Source organism: Triticum dicoccoides, chromosome 4A, assembly GCF_002162155.2.
Source record: "Triticum dicoccoides isolate Atlit2015 ecotype Zavitan chromosome 4A, WEW_v2.0, whole genome shotgun sequence".
Taxonomy (NCBI): Eukaryota; Viridiplantae; Streptophyta; class Magnoliopsida; order Poales; family Poaceae; genus Triticum; species Triticum dicoccoides.
In genome coordinates, this window is record NC_041386.1 from 415074084 (window position 1) to 415095607 (window position 21524).

The window sequence follows — 21524 nt, forward strand, 5'->3', positions numbered from 1 at the left end:
CTCTGGCTGATCAATCACAATAGAAACTTGATCCTGTTCAGGAGCAGCTGACTGTAGGGCCTGTTCATCCTCTGCTTCATTTCCCCACATGGCATTTCCCCAACCAGGTGCTTCATTATTTTCAGGAGGAGGGGGAGGAGCGAGAGGTGCATCATTCCATCCCAACATTGGGTTTGGTGGCAGCACAAACATCAAATTATCTTGTATCAGATTACCAGGTAACGGATGGGGATTGCCATCCAGAGGCATTGGGTCTTCGTCATTTGGCATCTAATCTGCAAAATCCACACCAAGAACATAGCATGCAGCAGTCCAAGACACTTGAGCACCTCCCCATTCGGCATAATCACCAAAAACCACTTCTCTGGGAACCAAAGGCATATCCGGAAAGTTAGCCTCAACCAAAGTCTGGACAAGGTAAGGATCCTCACTGTCCCAAGAAATAAACTTCCCGAAAGTGCCTACAGCCTGCAAGATGTATTCTGTAGTACAGTAATCAAGAGGGATCCCAATGAACATTAACCAGCACTTGCAAAAACCATGTGCTCCCTTGAAATTTCCCCCCTCATCATGCTTCATAAATCTAACAAAACGATCGGTGCCCAACGGAAAAGGTGCATGTTGGATCAAAGTGTATCTAACTGACGGATCCCTGACTTGGAACAAACCCACCCCATGAAACCACAGCTGAGCAGATCGGACCAGAATACCTCTATCTTGTAGAAACTGGACCACCTCTTCCCGCACTGGACCAAGCGGCCCCTCAGGCACATGCATCACCTCCGCAACCATGAAGTCCTCATGACGTCGGGGCGGACGAGCAGCAAGCGTGAAGAAGGTGCGAGGAAGCCGACGATCGCCGCCATCGATGATGTGGTGGCCAGCAGGCACAAAGCGCTGAGGATCGAGCTCATAGTTTGCCGTGGAAGAACTAGAAGCTTGTCGGGGGTTTTCTTTGGCTTGGGGAGAGGGAAGGTGCAATGGGGGCGGCGGTGATGGGACAGGACAATCTACCACAATAATTCCGTCTCTGTTCCCATGAGAAGCAGTAGATTCCAATAAAATCATTTTTGTTGCACCGAAATTGGCTTCCAAACCAATCCATTGGAGCGCGCGAAATCATACCAGTCATGGCTAGACTGACCTGGGCGAGAGCAAGCCGAACAGACCGCTCGCATTCCACATGCCGCTGACAAGTGGCCCCTCTGCGAACAAAGAGTGCATGTAACCACACAGTCCACCATGTCATCGACCATAGCTTCTAACTGCCTCGCGACCTCTTGTGAGGAGGGGATATCTTGACCGCGGTCCAGAGGGCTCGGACCCGTAGGCGTGGAAGGCCCAGAAGCAATTGGTCTAAGCAGCATAGGTGGGCTGGATGCCTGGTGTGCTTTCAAAATAACTAGGCCTAAATCCTGACAATTGTTTTGAATATGAGTCAATCCCGCCTCCGCGAAACGTGCGGGCGTAATCCCAGCATGCACGGATGACAGTTCCTCAGAAACCGGGTCACTCACCGGTGCACATGTTGCCTGCTGGCTCAACTCTGGCAACGGAGTGACTGTACCAAAAATAATGGGTGGACGAGCCACCATCCAAAGCAAATTCGTGGGAGGGGACTGATGTATGACTACATGTTCATGAACAGGAAGATCATACCCAGCATCCCTAATAGTATCAATACACTTTTGCGTAGCCGGATATCTATATCCCTTGCAAGCAGAATATCGCTCAAAAGTGGCAAAAGAAAGCTTCTTCTTAGTAGCTGCAACAGACTTGATGGCTGATCTAGTAGGTGGTTTATGCATGGGCAAAAGACCTAGAGATGATCTATGCTTAGTTGAACTAACTAAAATCCATTCAGCATCACATTCCTTCCTCCAGATCCTGAGGTCTCTAATCCAATTAGGTCCCCCATTACCCCACAAATGAAAGTAGCACTTGAACAGATCACAAGTAAAAGAACAGAGGTCCATAATAGTAAAACCAACTTGCTTGCAAGAAACTTGGAAAGAGTAAAACTTGTCTTTGATGTGATCTACATGGAGATCAATTGGTGAGCCTCCAATTGTCGCTTCCAAAGCCGCTGCCACAGAATCCTCCAAGAGACGGAAGACATGGCGGCTGAATAAAACAATTAAGGTAAACGACCTTCTGTGCCCCAAAGGATGAATCGTTTTCCCAGTAGATTTGAAAACCTCATCTGAAAAAACCGTACCCTTGGAGAAATCCAAGCCAAGGGTAGATCCACCAGTAGAACCCATAGAAGATGGGTATTGCCTTGATCCAGAGAAGATGCTGGAGTAGATGATCGGAGAGGATCCACAAATTAGTGGAGGAGGAGGGAGATCGACGGAGATGGGGAAAACACCGTGGTGGGGGGTGGGAGCGCCATCATTTCATATTATCCCCAGGTGCTTCTTTTACTCGTTACAAATTACCTGATCACAAAACTATCTATTACCGATAATTTCAGTGCTTGCAGAGAATACCTTACTGAAAACTGCTTATCATTTCCTTCTGCTCCTCGTTGGGTTCGACACTCTTACTTATCGAAAGGACTACGATAGATCCCCTATACTTGTGGGTCATCACATGCCATCTTTTGTCCTACCCTCCCGTGGCAGCAGGGTCCTAATGGCAACTAAGGGATATTAAGGCCACCTTTTAATAGAGAATCGGACCAAAGCATTAACACTTAGTGAGTAGATGAACTCCTCAAACTACGGTCATCAACGGGAAGTGTCCCGACTATTGTCACTACGGGGTTGCCAGATCATAACACGTAGTAGGTGACTATAACTTGCAATATAGGATCAAGAACACACATATATTCATGAAAAAAAATAGGTTCAGATCTAAAATCATGGCACTCGGGCCCTAGTGACAAGCATTAAGCATAGCAAAGTCATAGAAACACCAATCTTATAACACAATGGATACTAGGGATCAAACCCTAACAAAACTAACTCGATTACATGGTAAATCTCATCCAACCCATCACCATCCAGCAAGCCTACAATGGGATTACTAACGCACAATGGTGAGCATCATGAAATTGGTCATGGAGGATGGTTGATGATGATGATGGCGATGATTTCCCCTCTCTGGAGCCCAAAACAGACTCCAGATCCGCCCTCTCGAGGAAGAACAGGGCTTGGTAGTGGCTCCATATCGTAAAACGCGATGAAGCCTTCTCTTAGATTTTTCTCTCCCCGAATGTGAATATATGGAGTTGGAGTTGAGGTCGGTGGAGGTCCAGGGGGCCCACAAGGACAGAGGGCATTCCCCAGAGATCAGTTTTGGAATAAATAAAAATATTGGCGAAAGAATCAACCTAAGGAGGCCCACACCCGGGCCACAAGGGTGGAGGGCGTGCCCCTGGGGGGTGGGCGCGCCCTCCACCCTTGTGGCCCAGGTGTGGGCCTCCTTAGGTTGATTCTTTCGCCAATATTTTTATTTATTCCAAAACTGATTTCCGTGAAGTTTTAGGTCATTCCAAGAATTGTTATTTCTGCACAAAAATAACACCATGGCAATTCTGCTGAAAACAACGCCAGTCTGGGTTACTTACATTCAAATCATGCAAATTAGAGTCCAAAACAAGGGCAAAAGAGTTTGGAAAAGTAGATACGATGGATATATATCAGAAAGTACATTCAATAAAAAAATTCTAATTGTATTGATTCCTTATTGCTTATGTTAATATATTTTTTATAAACTTGGTCAAAGTTTATATAGCATGACTTTTACCAAACCTAATACGCGGGCTAATTAAAAACAGAGGGAGTATTTAGGAACGGAGGGAGTAGTCCCTCCTTTCCGGTTTATAGGGATATACTACTAAGAGCAAGCACAATAGTGGGCTTATAGCATGCTTACATGGCAATTTTGTCTCATGCAAGAGCCTGGCTATATGCGTGCGCCAAGTCTCCGCACCATGCCCCACCCATACACAAAGACTGCCATGCAAGCGTTCGCAACTGCAACATTCGGCTTGCGCTTGGATCTTTGCCTCTTCGAGAAGACGAACAATGATGTTACTACTTCTACAATATCGAATCAACTACTGCATGCTCGTCCACCGCATGCGACAGGGATACCTTGTTGTAGTAAGCAAAAGCATGTCCTCGTCTGCGAGCCACCGCATGCATGGGCGAGGGAGAGGGCGTGTAGTAGTAAAATCAAGCTTCTCCTCGATGTACGAGTTGACGCGACACATCATAGCACTGGCCCCACATGCTGCAACCTCTAACATTTACCCCACCACAAATTAAAATGTATATATTCCTGTCTTGACCAGATGAGCATGCAAACTACAATCACCAGGATGACATGTAGGGCTAGAAGATTATTTTAATAAAAAATGCTTCAAGATGGCCTCATAGCATGGAGCCGACTCCAACGATTTTAAGCTTAAGAATCACGGTACATGCTATCCTAGACTATGTCACTATACTACCTCCCCTACACATGAAACTACCACACGAGCGCCCGGGTTGCCTTGGCTCTTTGCCTCTTCGGGAACTGGAACATTGATGGTACTATTGCAGTGGAGTACTACTAGTATGCTTCTGGTTATCTGACACCGAATGAACTGCTGCATGTCCATCGCATGCAGGGGGAGAGCGTGTAGTGAAAGCTTCTCCTAGTCCCGCGAGCCACCATGCTCATGGGAAAGGGAGATGGCAATGTAATCAAACTTCTCCTTGTTGTACGAGTTAACGCGACACATCAAAGTAGTGCACTCGATATATTTCAATAATTTGCGTTTACCGATACATTAATTACAACGCATGCATGCATGTTGTGACTTTCCTTTTGATACTTTCATGCGTTGATTTAATGCACCTTGAAGTAGTATGAATATGTGATGGTAAAACTTTGTAATGCCCCGGCCCTAAAGCGAGAGATGGTTGTGCACGAGGAGGGAGAGATCATGCCGACGGAACAGGACCCGATGATGGAGCTCTCAACGGTCCCTATGGACCTCACCTTGCTACACCGCCCCTTGTGCCTCCGCCCCTTGAAGCCTCTAGTGTATGAGGTTCGAATACACCTCGTCTGTTTGGCTGATCGAGCAAGGTGAAGGTTTCTTTATTGATGTGCTATTTGATTGATTTGTGCGGTGCAAGGGAGGGCACCTGGCCTGTGCAGACTGTCGCGGCGAGCGCCCCGGGAACTAGCAGCTAGCAATGCCAGAAGTGCGAGCGCGGAAGCGGCTTCGATGTGCGGAACACGGTGATGGATGCCGTCCTCTCCTTGGTGAGTATGGAGTGCCCACACACAGGCTATGGGCTTTATGTCACTTACCACAAGCTCACCGATCACCAGAGCGAGTGTCCGCTCGCGTCGTGCAAATGCCCTGTGCCTGTCTGCGGCTACGAAGGGCCACCGGCAGTGCTCCCCCACCACACCAGCACCGTGCATCCCGTGCCTGTGCACAGGATCGAGTACGACAAGGTGCTCCAGCTGCAAGTGCCTGTGTCGGAGGTGCGGCTCTTGCGATTCGCGGAGGAGGACGACCACGCGTTTTCTTGGTCGACAGCGTGCTCTACATTGGCGCGCCTATCACCGTGTCGGTCATCTTCATCAGAGCGGGGACATCCCCACTCCCATACTACGCGGCCAAGCTGCAGGTGAACGGCCCACCGGGGGAGCCCAAAGGCATGACCGATACCGTCAAGGCGGAAATCGAGGTGACAAGCAGCAAGGATCCCGGGGACATCGCCGTGCAGGAGTTGACCTTCTTCATAGTTCCGTCCAAGCAGCTGGCCGGGGCTGGGTTGTCGAGGATGGTGTCCCTCCACATTCAGATTGACAAGCTCACCTCCTAAATGATTCTATAGTGCCTTCTGCTTTTATTACTAATATGCTAATACAGGGGTTAGCTCAGTCTACTTTAGTTTAAGAGATGGTGCGTTTTGGTGCCGATGCAACAATTACTTCGACATCAGATCAGCAATTAAAGTAATATCCAACAGTCGAATGGATATTTTGTGTCTTTCAGATATAAAGATCCATTGGGTAAGAAGTATAAGCAGCTTATTGATACGTCTCCAATGTATCTATAATTTATGAAGTATTCATGCCATTTTGGTATGATTTGATAAGAACTAACCCAGACTATCGTTGTTTTACGATGATTTTTTATGGACCAAAAGCGAACCCTGAAGCACAAGAGTTGGACCCGAGGCGACGACAAGGTAGGGGGACGCGCCCTACCCTCCCGGGATGGTGCTCCTATCTTGTCGCTGCCTCGTGGACCCCCTTGACGTGAGACCGATGCCAAAAATTCCTATAAATACCAAAACCCCCAGAAATAAACCTAGATCGGGAGTTCCACCGCCTCAAGCCTTTGTAGACACGAAAAATCAATCTAGGCCCTCTTTGGCACCCTGCCGGAGGGGGCCGTCATCACCGGAGGCCATGGAGGAGGAACCCAGAGGGGGCCATCATCACCATGGAGGACAAGGACCAGAGGGAGAACCTCTCCCCATATAGGGGGGAGGAAGCACAAGGGGGAGACTCTCTTCCTCTCTCTCTCTCTCGGTGGCGTCGGAGTGCCACCGGGGGAACCATCACCGCGGTGATCGTCTTCGTCAACATCACCTTCTTCATCACTGTCCTCCACTCTTTTACGCGGTCCACTCTCCCACACCCTATTGTAATCCCCTACTTGAACATGGTGCTTTATGCCACATATTATGATCCAATGATGTGTTGCCAGCATATGATGTTTTGAGTAGATTTCTTTTGTCTTTTGGGTTGATTGATGATATAGATTGGTTTGAGTTGTATGTTTTACTTTGGTGCTGTCCTATGGTGCCTTCCGTGGCGCACACACATGAGGGATTCCCGTTATAGGGTGTTGCAATATGTTCATGGTTCGCTTATAGTGGGTTGCTTCAGTCACAAAAGCATAAACCCGAGTAAGGGGATTGTTGCGTAATGGATAAAGCGGACTTGATACTTTAATGCTATGGTTGGGTTTTACCTTAATGATATTTAGTAGTTGCGGATGCTTGCTAGAGTTCCAATCATCAGTGCACATGGTGAAAGGAGAGAAAGTATGTTAGCTTATGCCTCTCCCTCAAATAGAATTGCAGCGATGACCACCGATCTTGTCAACAATTGCCTATGATAATTCCGCACACCGATCCGTCATTATTCCACACTCGCTATTTATAATATATAGTAATATATTCTAACTTTATGTTAAAAACACCTATTTTTATATTTTAGTTCCCCGATATCATGCAAAGTTATCCTCTTCATACCAAGAACGTAGGTTTATTTCTTGTTTCTAGATGGAAGCAAACGTTCGGTATACGTAGAGTCATGTTAGTGGCAGATAGGACTTGAGAGAATATTGATCTTACCTTTAGCTCCTTGTGGGTTCAACACTCCATACTTATCACTTCCATCATTGGAAATTGCTATGATGATTCCTTGCACTTGGGGATTATCAAGCTCTTTTCTGGCACTGTTGCCGGGGAGCAATACCATGGGGTTGATATTCTCGTGTGTGCTTGTTTGCTTTCTTCACTAAGTAGATTTTGTTTACCCTTTTGTTTTTGTTTTCATTAGTTGTGGGTGAAACAAACAAAAAAAATAAGAATGAAAATACAAAAGAGTCTACTTGCCTCTTGTGCCTAAAAACTTTTCAAAAAGAGAAGTAATTAGAAGGTTATGCATTGGAGAAGTGAGGGTCAGCCTTGAACACTTGTGTTCATGCTCATGGAAAAATGTAGAATTTTTCATGGAAATTTCTCAAAAATAAGTATCCCCTTGTATTTATCCATTGTGTTATAAAAATAATGTGGCAAGTTTTGGTTTTAGGATGATTAGATTGCTTCTTTGGTGTGTGCCACAGAAAAAACAAAAAACTTTTGTTGTAGTAATTTAATTTACATGTTTTACTATAGCGTGATAAAATCTTGAAATTTTTACATAGTACTGCTCTGCAAATTGTTTAGATTATCCTAATTTTTATAATTTTTGAAGTTACAGAAGTATACGGAAGTTCTAGTTGCTACAGACTGTCCTGTTTTTAACAGATTCTGTTTTCTATGTGTTGTTCGCTTATTTTGATGAATCTATGGGATGTATCGGGGGGTATGAACCATGTGAAGTTGGAATACAGTAGATGTAATGCTAATATGAAATTGGAATGAGTTTACAACAGTACCTAAAGGTAGTGATTTGCTTTATTATACTAACGGATCTCACGAGGGTTTTGTCAAGTTTTGTGTGGATGAACTGTTCGAAGATCGAGGAGTTATCAATATAAGGAGAATAAGGAGAGGCAAGAGTTCAGGCTTGGGGATGCCCAAGGCACCTCGAGTTGGCATCCCATCTTTCTTCTTCAACAATTATCGGTATACCTCGGTTTTTGTTTTGTTCACATGATATGCATCTTTTGTGTTTATTTCTATTTTATTTTCCTATATGCACCACACTAGTATGAGATAGTCCTTCATTAGTTTATAGAAGGCTTCATGTGCTTTACTTAATTTTTTGAGTATGGCTTTATAGAATGCTCTTTGTGCTTCACTTAAATCTTTTTAGTATGACTTTAAAGAATGCTTCGTGTGTTTCACTTATATATTTTGAGCTTGGATATTTGTCAATCTATATTAGTTGTATAATGCTCTATTAACTTAACTTATATCTTTTAGATTATGAATAAAATTATCATTGGAATTGGGCTTGGAAGTGTATCATTAAAAATATCATGCCTGGCTAGAAAGGCATTGAAGAAAAGTGCTTGTTGGGAGACAACCAAATACTTATACCTACTATTTTGTGTGTCCACATGATTAAGCTACTGTAGTAATCATGTTTTATAGTTTTTGTTTCAATAAAGTGCCAAGTAAAGGATTTGTGATAGTGTGGATGATAGTTGACTTGATTCTGTGCAAAACCAAAAAAAATTCTCAGTCTAGGAATTTTGAAAATTCACTGGAACACGATAAAATTCTGAATTTGTTACACAAGATTGATGTACAAATTTCCCACGCTGTCCTAATTTTTCAGAAGTTTTGGATTTACATAAGTATGTTTGTTGTCCAGATCATTACAAATTGTTCTATTTTTGACAGATTGTGTTTTCAATGCATACTTTGCTTGTTTTCTAGTTTCTATGGCTTATATTGGCCAATATAAATTATAGAAATGATATGGTACAGTAGGAATTGCGTGAGAAAAATTATGAATCTTATCTTGATAGTACCAAAGTGAATGATTTACTCTTTATCATACTAACCCAACTCACGAAGTTCCGCTAAGATTTGTGAGTTGAAGTTTTCAAGTTTTGCGTGAGATATCGATATGAGGAGAATAAGGAGTGGAAAGACCCTCACCATGGGGATGCCCAAGGCACCCCAAGTTAATATTCAAGGAAGACTCAAGCGCCTAAGATTGGGGATGCCCCGGAAGGCATCCCCTCTTTCATCTTCAAAACTATCGGTATACCTTACTCGGAGCTATATTTGTATTCGTCACATGATATGTGTTTTTCTTGGAGCATATTTTCATTTTAGTTGCTGTTTGAATAAAATCATTGGATCTGAAACCCTGAATGAGAGAGAGTCCTCCCATGGCTAGTTAATTATTTGACTACTCATTGTTCTTCACTTATATCTTTTTGGAGTAGTTTGTCATTTACTCACATGCTTCACTTATATCCTATGAGTAAATGGTTGAATGAATTGAATATCATAGATCTGAAATTATATATGCTTCATATACTTATCCCATGGGGATTAACGACTTCACTTATAAGAAGTATAGGTGGTAAAATTTATTGAAAGTTAGCAAACTCAACATTGGTCACTTGGACAATTCATGAAACAATATTGAAGGAAGAGAGATTTCACATATAAATATACTATATTGGACATCTTCTATGATTTTGAGCCCCATTAATTATTTTCAAACTTGAGCAAATTAGTTGAAGTTGGACAAGGAAGACAACGTAATGAGTTATGTTTGGATATATTTGCATAGAATTTATATTATAATGGATCACCTAACATGTGGTGATTGCTTAGGATCTTTTGCTAGCCAAAATTTTGTACTAAGTAGAGATACTACTTGTGCATCCAAAACCCTTAAGCCCCGTTTCATGCCATGAGTGTCCACCATATCTACCCATGGATTGAATAAGAACCTTCAAGTAAGTTGTCATTGGTGCAAAAAGCAATAAAAATTGCTCCTAAATATGTATGATCTTTTATTCTAAGGGAAAATAAGCATTGTACGAACTTGTGATAGTAAAGAAATAAAAGTGACGGACTGCATAATAAAGGTTGCTATCACAAAGGGCAATACAATGTGATGTTCCTTTGCATTAAGGGTCTGCACATCCAAAATTAAAAAGCGCATGATAACCTCTACTTCCCTCTATGAAGGGCCTATCTTTTAATTTCATGTATTTACTTTATGCAAGAGTCAATAGTATTCCTTCTTATTTAAACCTCAATTATTCTTTAGTTGGCAAGAAACATGTGGTGAGGAAATATCCAAGCATATATGGCCACTCAAATATATTTTATCATGAATTATTATTGTTGACAATTATCTATATGATAAATAAATTGGGATGCAAAACATTAAGACCGTGTCTTTCTCTGTGTTCGACGGATGCTATTTGTTCTAAAAATATGCTTTGAGTGTTAGCAATCATGGAAGACTATATGATAGTTGAGTATGTGGGGTTTGCTAAGTCAAAGCTCTTACATAGACCCTTCCTGAAGATAAGATGAATTGCAATTGTTTGGTGACCGAGAACATGGTTTGTTAGTTTTCAATAAACTTTATGGTCTATACTTTAACATGTGAATAGGTTGCTACTTGATCATGAGAAGTTTTATGAGATGAGCTACTGTTTATGATAAAAAATAATGCTAGAAAAAGAGTTTGGAACTATCATTGATCAAATTTATGCACTATTCTAGCATTCACTCTTCACAAATTATTTCTTTTATCATTTACCTACCTGAGGAAGAGCAGGAATTAAGCATGGGGATGCTGATATGTCTCCGACGTATCTATATTTTATGAAGTATTCATGCCATTTTTACAACAATTTTATATGGTTTTGGTACCATTTCATTAAAACTAACCCAGACTTCCACTGTTTTCAGCAGAACTATCATGGTGTCGTTTTTTGTGCAGAAATAGAAGTTCTCTAAATGGGATGAAAATTTACAATGCTTTTTATGGACCAAAAGAGAATTCCCAAAGCACAAGATTTGGACCAGAAGAGTCCCGAGGCGATGACAAGGTAGGGGGCGCGCCCTACCCCCGGGAGGGTGCTCCTACCTTGTCGCTGCCTCGCGGACCATCTTGACGTGAGACCGACGCCAAAAATTCTTACAAATACCAAAACCCCAAGAAATAAACCGAGATCAAGAATTCCGCCGCTGCAAGCCTTTGTAGCCATGAAAAATCAATCTAGGCCCTCTCTGGCACCCTGCTGGAGGGGGCCATCATGACCGGATGCCATGGAGGAGGAAACTGGAGGAGGCCATCATCACCATGGAGGCCAAGGACCAAAGGGAGAACCTCTCCCCATCTAGGGGGGGGAGGAAGCACAAGGGGGAGACTCTCTCCCCCTCTCTCTCGGTGGTTCCCGAGTGCCACCGGAGGAACCATCTCCACGGTGATCGTCTTCACCAACATCACCTTCTTCATCACCGTCCTCATCTCTTTTACACAGTCCACTCTCCCGGACCCCGCTGTAATCCCCTACTTTAACATGGTGCTTCATGCCACATATTATGAGCCAATGATGTGTTGCCAACATATGATGTTTTGAGTAGATTTATTTTGTCTTTTTGGTTGATTGATGAAATAGATTGGTTTGGGTTGTATGTTTTATTTTGGTGCTGTCGTATGGTGCCTTCCGTGTCACGCACACGTGAGGGATTCCTGCTGTAAGGTGTCGCAATACGTTCATGATTTTCTTATAGTGAGTTGCTTGAGTGATAGAAGCATAAACCCGAGTAAGGGGGTTGTTGCCTATGGGATAAAGGGGACTTGATAATTTAATGCTATGCTTGGGTTTTACCTTAATGATCTTTGGTAGTTCCGGATGCTTGCTAGAGTTCCAATCATAAGTGCATATGATCCAAGGAGAGAAAGCATGTTAGCTTATGCCTCTCCCTCATATAAAATTGCAATGACGACCACCGATCTTGTTAACAGTTGCTTAGGATAATTCCGCACACCGATCCATCATTATTCCACACTCGCTATTTATAATATATAGTAATATATTCAAACTTTATGTTAACAACACCTATTTTTTATTTTAGTTCCCCGATATCATGCAAAGTTATCCTCTTCATACCCACAACGTAGTTTTATTTCTCATTACTAGATGGAAGCAAATGTTCGGTGTATGTAGAGTCATGTCAGTGGCAGATAGGACTTGATAGAATATTGATCTTACCTTTAGCTCATTGTGGGTTCGACACTCCATACTTATCACTTCCACCTTTGGTAATTGCTACGATGATTCCTTGCACTTGGTGATTATCACTAATATGCTTGTTTGTTGAAGAAGTGTTGCATACTTGTGCGAGTTGATGCGACACATCAAAGTAGTAGTACTACTAGTAGTAATCACCCGATTGCTCCGTCACATTCCAAATTACTACCGCGCTATATTTAATTGCAAACCTGTTCACACCGATCACAACCTAAACAGTTTCCCACTTAGCAGCATATTAGTACTCGGTTATAAGTACTACTATGCCAAGATGACTGCACATTCCTCCTCAACTCCTCATCCACAGAAACAAACAAGTCATTCAACATCATTCCCTTGCATCTGCCATGGACAGTGTGAGTTCTGGGTTGAGAGATTATCACCAGGAAGAGGCGAGCATGGAAGCGGAAGCACGAGAGATGTCCCACCTCGCCATGACAGCAGCTGGCATGTCCCACCGTGCGGCAGTAGCAACTTAGTGGTCCCGCCGCACCGCCGAAGCAGCACGGAGGTCCCGCCACGCCGTCGATGCAGCAGACTGGTCCAGCCGCACCACAGAAGCAGTAGAGATGTCCTCTCGCACCGCGGCGACCTAGGAAATTGTCTTGCTGGCAGGCGAGGACTCTTACATGCGCATGCATGCGATCGTCCATAGCCAGATGGATCAGTTCTTTGGCTGGGCGAGGTTGCAGGACAACATAAAAGCCTCGTTTGAACAGGCTACCGGCGTCATCCTGTGTTTTTCCTATCCCTGCATTTATAGAATCCTCCAGTTCTAAGGAGCCTTACAGATTTACTTCATTTTCAGATAGGTGTCAAAGAAAACTCTGTGTGTTATGTCCCGCTCCTACCGTGCTATCATCCACCCCACCTGAGGTGCGCCATCAATGGAAGCATTCACTGTAGTAGAGATCCCCCTGCAAACTTTCTTTCGGCGCATCAGATCATCTTCCCCGTTGCCGGAAGCCACGCCAACTGCATTACCCTCATAAAATGAGCAGATGAACCTAAGGACTACACAGTCCCGGAAGAGAGATCGCACTCTTTCATGTCTACTTACATTATACATCGGTTATTATTACCTGCTACTTTATCATCCTGTTCACCTCTTAGACTCTGAGTTAGGTCGAAACTAATGTTCAAGAGTTTTAAAATATCCATGGGGTGCATATCGAGGCAACAACAAATAATATCTGTCTACTATCTGGTTCATCTGGGGCCATGTTGGGTGGGCAACAAACAGTAGATGATCCATTGTCTATCTTTTTAAACTGAAGCTATAATCTATCTGCTATCATTAGTTTTGGATCTATCCACTCATTTGCTACCATCAATCCTTATTTCTACATGCACCCCTTAGGCCTTACATAACCTAACTATGTTTTTTATTATGCATGTTAGTTATTGTACACAATCGTACTGAACATGTAGAGAAAAAGAGAAGACCGTTATGTCGGAATATAATGTCATGCAGACACTGCTCCATGGTGGGCGAAGTGGGGCCCCCTCCCGCCATTTTAGATTGTATTCCAGAGGAAGATAACTGTTCAGAGGGGGATTCAGAGGGAGCCGACCACTCCTATTTACCCCTAAGGTGTTTGCTCTAACTTGGTATGTTGATGTTGGTCATACCATGCATATGCCGCCTCACATTGCTTACATTATACATCTTATATGTCATCAGCTTAGTTTAGATTTGCTTTGTGTGAATGCCACCTCTTTGGTTTCTATATCATACTCCCACTATTACTAAATATTTGTCTTTTTAGAGATTTCAACAAGTGACTACATATGGAGCAAAATGAGTGAATCTACACTCTAAAATATGTCTATATACATCCGTATGTGGTAGTCCATTTCAAATCTCTAAAAATACAAATATTTAGGAACGGAGGGAGTATATGGGAATTATGCAATGCCATCTTTTTTAGCCAAGCATCATATACGTGAATCATGCAATGCCATCCTGTTTAGCCTATCATCATATATGTGAATTGTATCGTGCCATATTTTTTTCATAATGTATTCCATTTGTCAACAATGTTTATACATTCATCTACTCTTCTTGTGCATCAACCATTTGAGTTGGTCATGGGAAAATCTAGAGTGAAAACAAGGTCTACTGAGCAGTCAGTGCTACCTGTCGATGCAGATTTCTTGCTGGTTACGGATAGCTCCTTGCTACTTCTTGAGCTTGTGTTGGTTTTTCCCTTGAAGAGGAAAGGGTGATGCAGCAAAGTAGAGAGAAGTATTTCCCTCAGTTTGAGAACCAAGGTATCAATCCAGTAGGAGATAACGCACAAGTCACTGAATACCTGCACAAATAATCAAACAACTTGCACCCAACACGATACAAGGGTTGTCAATCCCTTCATGGTTACTTGCAAAAGTGAGATCTGATAGAGATAGATAAACGATAAAGTAAATATTTTTGGTTTATAAATCGGAAAGTAAAAGACTGCAAAAATAGTAGATCGGAAACTAATATGATGGAAAATAGACCCGGGGGCCATAGGTCTCGCTAGAGGCTTCTCTCAAGATAGCAATTAATATGGTTGGTGAAAAAATTATTGCCGAGCAATTGATAGAAAAACACAAAGTTCTGACGATATCTAAGGCAATAATCATGAATATAGGCATCACGTCCCTGTCAAGTAGACCGAAACGATTATGCATCTACTACTATTATTCCACACACCGACCGCTATCCAACATGATCTAGAGTATTAAGTTCACAAAGAACGGAGTAATGCATTAAGCAAGATGACATGATGTAGAGGAATTAACTCATGAAATATGATGAAAACCCCATCTTTTTATCCCTGATGGCAACAATACAATACATGCCTTGCTGCCCCTACTGTCACTGGGAAAGGACACTGCAAGGTTGAATCCAAAGCTAAGCACTTCTCCCATTGCAAGAAAAACCAATCTAGTTGGCCAAACCAAACCGATAGTTCGAAGAGAATTACGAAGATATCAAATTATGCATAAAGAATTCAGAGAAGATTCAAATAATATTCATAGATAAGCTGATCATAAATCCACAATTCATTGGATCTTGGCAAACACACCACAAAAAAGTATTACATCGAATAGATCTCCAAGAACATCGAGGAGAACATGGTATAGAGAACCAAAGAGAGACAAGATGCCATCTAGCTGCTAGCTATGGACCCATAGGTCTGTGGTAAACTACTCATGCTTCATCGGAAGGGCAATAGAGTTGATGTAGAAGCCCTCTGTGATCCAATCCCCCTTTGGCGGAGTGCCGGAAAAGGTCCCTAGATGGGATCTCACGGGTACAGGAGGTTGCGACGATGGAAAAGTGTTTTCATGGATGCCTCTGGTGGTTTGGGGATATATGCGAATATATAGGCGAACGAATTAGGTTAGGAGGTGCACGAGGGGCCCACAAGAGTGGGGGTGCCCTACCCCCTGGGTGTGCCCTCCGTCCTTGTGCTGCCTCGTGGCTCCTCCGACTCCATCTACATGTCTCCTAGTTGTCTTCTGGCCCAAGAAAAATCATCGCGAAGGTTTTATTCCGTTTGCACTCCGTTTGGTATTCCTTTTCTGTGAAACTCAAAAATAGGGAAATACTGCACTGGGCTCTAGGTTAATGTAACATCCCAAATTTTCAATTTGAAATGTTATACACTAGATCATCATTGCATATCATATTTTATTGCATTTAGGTTGATCCTACAAATTTTACGCAACTCAAGGACCCTCGGAGAGAGTTGGGGATTTCGTTATTTTCATATTTGAGTTTTCTCAAATTTTGAAAATAGGATCATTTGATTTTATTTATTTTATCTTCAATTATTTCTATTATCAAAATATGAGAGAGGGAATAAAACGACTTTCCCAAAATAAAGAAATATTGAGGATTTTAATAAAAAAATCAAATAAGATTTTATTTTGGATTTATTTGCTATTTTATTTGAATTTAGGAAAAATTGCATTTAGGCCCCAAATAAATGTTCATCATGTGCGGCTTGATTTTAGAAGCGGGGGAAAATTTAGTTCGGGATTTTTGGAGTCCGTTTAGTATTCCTTTTGTTTTTTTTCTCAGCGTAATTATATAAAAAAAGTCGAACCGACCTAACCGGGCCGTGTCCGACCAGGACACCTGGCCCGGCCGGCCTTTTATATCCGCGAGGGCTCGAGCGGAGCCACAACCTAGCCGAAACCCTAGCCGCCAGGAGCGTCGCCGCCGCCTCGGTCCGTGCGCCGCCGCCTCCCGCCGCTGCCGCACCTGAGCCGCGCCGCCCCGCTGTTGTTCGCCAGAGCCGCCCGAGGTAGCCGCTGTTACCTCGGTTTTCGCGAAGAAAACCAATCGATTTTTTTCGAAAACCTAGATCCGTTTTTTTCTCCGGTTCGGTTTATTTTTCCGGTTTAGTTTATTTAGCGAGCGTTCGCTCGTTCGTTCGTTTTAACGAACGCGTTCATCGTTTAGATACAGATAACGAATGTTTGTTCATTAATCTGTTCGTCATTTTTCTTTTTCTCGGATTAAATCCGTGATTTTTCTGATCGCGGTTTCTGATCCGATTTTCGTTTTAGTATAACTTTTCGCTCGTTTATCGGAATGAGGTGATTCAAGCGCCTGGAGTTTCTTCTCGAAACTCTCTTTCCGTTTAACCAACTCCAACAAGTTTTTGCCTCTATAAAATTTGACCTAGATCCAGAATAGTAACGAAGCTTGTTTCTTTTGTCGTTTGTCTTTCGTTGCTTCGTTCTATTTGGTTCTTTTTGCCAACCGGAGTTCTTAAGTTGAACTTTCTGGTTAGATCTCTTATTTGAGCTTTACCTATGCATTAGTTGAGTACTTATTGTATGCTTGTTTGTTTGCGATAGAGTACCCGGAGTGCGCTGCTTGCTACTTCGAATCGCTAGGCTTTATGGATCATCAGCAAGGCAAGTAACACTTTGATCATACCTCCTACTACCCAGTTTTATTGCATTAGATCAATCCTCACACATTGCATGACTAGGATCTAATTAAATTGTGGGTTTGGGAAGTAGATGAGGTAGTACCTATCACCTGTCTTATTATCAAACCTTTGGGAGTTATTTCTACGTTTGCTTATTATGCCATGCTATGCTAGTAGACGTGGATTGGGTGAGTGTATCCATGACATATGTGAGATTGTTAAATTAATGGTTTATCTAAGGTGGCAACTTAAATACACATCTGGGTGGATTGAGGCACCTGGGTATTCCAGCGATTGCTTGTTTTTCTTTTGGACCGCCACCCAGGCTCAAAGGGATCATGAGATATTCATACTAGAAACTTCCGTGTGCATCCACAAGCTACTATGGGCTCTAGCATAGTTGATTAAGTCGTGCGAACTCTTATAGTGGTAGACTAGCATATGTAGGGGAAAGTAGGTGTAACGGTCCACCCGTTCGTAAGGTGCTAGCGCTTTTGAAAGACTATGTCTCGGTCATCCGTTTCTCAAACACCATGTAGTGCGAGAATCCCATCGAAGGAGATCGAGTCTTGTGGGGAAAAGTGCGCAAACCTCTGCAGAGTGTATAAACTAATCATGGTTAGCCGTGTCCCCGATTATGGACATCTTGAGTATCTAGTACTTGGATTATCATGTGAATCTCATCATGTTACTCTAATTAATTTTGTTGGGTTTTAATGATGATGTTTAATCGGGAATGAGAGGGTGTCTACACTCTTAATGTTTAACAACCACCATGATAGTTAAATAAAATTTATTCCTTTGCAGTAGGGAAAAATTGGCTTTACGCAAAACTGTAACCATAGAGCTTTCCACCGGCAAAATATGCATATAGTATAGTTTTATTCCTTCATTGCTCTCTATGTGTTACATTGCTAGCATATTCCATGTGCTGACCCATTTCGGGCTGCAACGTTCATGTTGCAGACTTTTCAGACGATGAGTAAGGTGCCTTTAGGTCGTGGTTCTATACTTAGTCATGTCATTGGAGTTGATGGCTCACTTATCTCCCAAGCCTTCCGTTGTTATCGTTATTAGATGGCCTTAAGCCATATTTATTGTAATAAGTTCTCTTTTGAGGCACTCGATGTAATAAGTTTGTGATTGCTACTCTCTTATAAATCCTTCAAGTACTGTGTGGTGTTAGCATTACTGATCCAGGGACGACACCTGAGCACAAATATTGGACCTTTTGAAGTCTGGTCGCTACAAGATGGTATCAGAGCACACACTAACTGTAGGACACGACTACTAAGCTAAATCCCTAGATCACTACTCACTCTTCTCATTCTGACTTCTCATCTTTTCTACTCTTTTAGGGTGGCGGATGCAAGGATCAAGTTCACGGAACCGGATGAAGATACACCCTTTGAACGTCACTTGAAGGAAGTCACTAGATATCTGAACATAGGAGTACCAAGCTTCACCAGAACCTACAACGCCACTTTACCGGAAGAGGAGCGCTGGATGATTCAAGTTCAAGTTCCAGGATGTATGTTCATGCCAGTCACTAAGCCCATAGAGTTTTCCTTTGATGCACCAACCTAGAGTCTAGGAAAGAGCATGGCAGCTCACATCGCCATGGGACGCATTGGAGAAGTTTACCGCAATGATCTCAAGGATACTATCTACCAGATTTGTGGGCGCCGAGATGAGCACTGGGAGATGATCAGCACCAGGAAGGATAGATCAGTTGCAGCTTTTATTCAAGAGTTAAACCAGCACATTCGATGTCAGGAGAACCAGATGTGCGCCGACATGATAGATCTGAAGAGGGCGAGGACAAGAATCAAGGAACTGGAGGAAGAACTCAAGGCTACACATGAAGATTATGAAGAGGAAATCAAAGTATTAGTGGAGAAGAATGACGATCTGATCAAGAAGATCGGAATATTTATGGGAGGCCCTACACCAGTAGAAGAAGAAGAAGAACCCAAGGAGATTCGCTCGGAAGACTACATCATCATCGGCGACACCGACTCGGACCCAGACGATAGCGATGATGACTGTGTTGATGAAGCTGGAGCAGATATCATGGAGTCTGCAACCGAAGAATATTTCTAGTAGACCACCCCATTAGTAGTAGTAGTCCACCATGTAAATATAGTAGTCCGAGCACTTTTGCAATAGTTAGATCGATTGTATGCCCTTGCTTGATTGAATGAAGTGAATTGTTTGCTTTTGTCTCATGTGCATATGTGTAGTGTTTTCTCTCTAGACCCCTCTCTATTCTTAAATCTCATCTTTTCTAAACCCTCAGATGCCTCCGAGGCGTGACTCCGAATTTACCTTCCCACCGGAGCTCACCCAGTTGATCCAGCAGCAGAACACATTGATGTAGTTGCTAGTCCAGAATCAGAATCAGGGGAACAACAACAATAACCCACCACCACCACCACCACCTGTTGATCACTTAGCCCGTTTCCTTAGGCTGAATCCGCCGGTATTTTCCAGTAGTACCGAGCCTATAGTAGCAGATGATTGGCTCCACAAGACAACAAGGGAGTTGACCACGGCAGGATGCACAGATGCGGAAAAGGTGAAGTTTGCTGCACATCAGCTTGAAGGACCCGCAGCATCATGGTGGGAGAATTTCACCGCCACTTTCCCTATCGACACTGTCACATGGGACCAATTCCAGCAGGCTTTCCATACTGCCCATGTTTCAGCAGGAGCTATGGCCATGAAGAAGCGAGAGTTTCACAACTTGCGCCAAGGAGGACGGACAGTTGGCCAGTATGTGGAGGACTTTAGTAAGCTAGCACGTTATGCCCCAGATGACGTTGCTACGAATGCAACTAAGCAGGAGAAGTTTCTGGAAGGACTGAATGATGAGTTGAGCATGCAGTTGATGGTAGCAACCTTCAACAACTACCAGGAGTTGGTAGATCGTGCTCTCATGATTGAAGGCAAGCAGCAGCAAATTGAGAACCGCAAGAGGAAGTATGGACAAGGGAAGTACAATTCTGGAGCTTAGCAGAAGACACGTTTTACCCCTAGACCGGGAGGACATTTTCAGCATACCCATGGAGGAGATAGCTCGCACAATCACAATGGCACCAAGAATGGTAATGGGAATGGAGGAAGCAATGGCCAGAACCATACCAACCCATCAACCCCAGCCAATAGAGACCTGAGCCAAGTCACTTGCTTTAAGTGCTAGAAGACCGGACATTATGCCAATGAATGTCCTGAATCCCAGAATGGAAATGGCAATGGGAGATCTGGGAAGAAGCTGAACCCTTTCAATAGGGGACAGGTGAACCACGTTAACGTGGAGGAGGTTGAAGAGCAGCCAGATGCAGTAATCGGTAAGTTTTTGGTTAAGTCATTTACTACACTCGTTCTTTTCGACACTGGTGCATCACATTCATACATATCAAGGGGATTTGTGGATAAGTATAACCTACCCACCAAAGTTCTTAGAACACCTATGTTAGTAAGCTCACCAGGAGCAGAGTATATGGCTAGTAAGGGATGTTTTCAAGTGCCATTGAGTATAGGCAGGCATGTGTTTCACTCGGATTTAATCATTTTGGAATCACAAGGTTTGGATGTAATTCTGGGTATGGATTGGCTGTCGATGTATGGAGGAAACATCGATTGCACCAGTAAGTCAATTTTGCTTACCACCCCGGAAGGGAGAAGGATCAAGTATGTATCCCGACATGTGCCAAAAAGGACTCAAGTAAATTCGTTAATAGGAATTGTGCAGGAGGAAGTACCAGTAGTAAAGGATTTCCCTGATGTATTTCCAAAGGAGTTGCCAGGCATGCCACCGGATAGAGATATTGAGTTTTTGATTGAGCTTTTGCCAGGCACAGGGCCAATATCTAAGAGACCATATAGGATGCCCACAAAGGATTTGGAAGAGATTAAGAAGCAGATTAAGGAGTTACTGGATAAAGGTTATATCCACCCAAGTTCTTCGTCTTGGGGATCACTAGTACTTGTAGTGGAGAAGAAGGATGGATCGTTAAGGATGGTTGTTGATTATCGAGGATTGAATGAAGTAACCATCAAGAACAAGTACCCACTACCGATGATCA